Raw genomic sequence first — 1,924 nt, forward strand, 5'->3', positions numbered from 1 at the left:
CTATGACCTTTAGGTTCTGCACCCTTAAGGTTCTGCACCCCAGGACATACCCTGCTCCACCCCACCCCCGCACTGCCTTCTGAAGATCAGCACACCCTTTCCTCATCCTTCTCACCTTTCCGTGGCTCACACCTCCTCACCACACCCGACTTGGAAAAGGCAGGTGTCTGTGGCCCAAATTCCAGATTCATATTTCCAACAGTTCACCTCCATGAAGATCACCTCAGGAGATCTAAGTAGGTACCTCAAACTTTTAAAACAGCTCTTGCACCTGATCCTTCCCCAGTCACCTCTCCCAGTTAACATACTAAATGGAACCATTCTCCATACAGTGAGGAAAGTCATAAACCCAGAGTCTATGTGCCTTCCCTTCTACCCCCACATTCCATCCATCAGTTCTGTTTGTCACTCAGTTGTGTCCGATTCTTTGAGACCCCATGGACTGCAGCACACCAGGCCTCCCTGTCTATCACCAACTCCCAGAACTTACTCAAACTCATGTCCATTGAGTCGGTGATGCCATCCAACTATCTCATCCTCTGTCATCCCTTTCTCTTCCTACCTTCAATCTTTCCCAGCGTCAAGGTCTTTTCCAATGAGTCAGTTCTTCACATCAGGTGGCCAAAGTATTGGAGTTTCAGCTTCAGCATCAGTCCTTCCAATGAATATTCAGGACTGATTTCCTTTAGGATGGACTGGTTGGATCTCCTTGCAGTCCAAGGGACTCTCAAAACTCTTCTCCAACACCACAGTTCAAAAGCATCAATTCTTCGGCGCTCAACTTTCTTTATAGTCCAGCTATCACATCCATACATGACCACTGGAAAAACCATAGCTTTGACTAGATGGACCTTTGTTGGCAAAGTAATGTCTCTGCTTTTTAATATGCTGTCTAAGTTGGTCATAACTTTCCTTCTAAGGAGTAAGCATCTTTTAATTTCATGGCTGCAGTCACCATCTTAAGTGATTTTGGAGCCCCCCAAAATAAAGTCTGTCACTATTTCCACTGTTTCCCCATCTATTTCCCATGAAGTGATGGGAAGATGCCATGATCTTCGTTTTCTGAATGTTGAGTTTAAATCCAACTTTTTCACTCTCCTCTTTCACTTTCATCAAGAGGCTCTTTAGTTCTTCGCTTTCTGCCATCAGGGTGGTGTCATCTGCATATCTGAGGTACTGATATTTCCATCAGCAAGTCTTAAATGTTCTATCTCCCACTTAATAACTTCTCTCAATTTCTAGAACCAACAGCCTGGTCCAAGCCCCCATTATCAGCCTCCCATATGGTCTGGTACCTGGTCTCTTTGCTTTCAGTCTTCCCCCCAACAACCCATTGTTCAGAAAACAGCCTGAGTGATCAATCTTTTTTAAAAAAGGAGAAAATTTCATCCCTCTCTTCCCTAAAACTCTTCCATTGCTTCATAATAAAATAATGGCCTACAAGACTGTGCATGATCAGGTCCCTGCCCATCTTTCCCCCTCAGCCCATACTGTGGTGTCACTCCAGTCTCCTTGCTCTTCCCCCAATATGCCAAGTCCCTTCGCACTGCAGACCCTTCATAGCTACTGCCTTTCCATTCCTTCTGGAGTGCTCCTTCTCCCAGCATTCCACATGCCTGGCTTCTTATTCTTACATTTCAGCTCTTCACAGAAACCCTTCCACCCAGCCCAGTGCCACCTCCACAAGCACATCACTTTGGTTTAGTTGTTTCACAGCACTGATTGTGTGGGAGCATTTTCTGTTTTCCCTCTACAGTGGAAGCTCCATTAAAGCAAGGACCCCATCTCTTTTGTTCACACTATATCCCCAATACCTGGCACCAATTAGGTGTTCAGTATATACATGTTGAATAACTGAATGAATGAATGGCAGGCTTTTTTTTTCAAGGTTTATTAACAGTGACCCATCCTTTCTGGCTCCTCT

The sequence above is a fragment of the Capricornis sumatraensis genome, chromosome 9 (genome assembly GCF_032405125.1).
Source record: "Capricornis sumatraensis isolate serow.1 chromosome 9, serow.2, whole genome shotgun sequence".
NCBI classification, from domain to species: domain Eukaryota; kingdom Metazoa; phylum Chordata; class Mammalia; order Artiodactyla; family Bovidae; genus Capricornis; species Capricornis sumatraensis.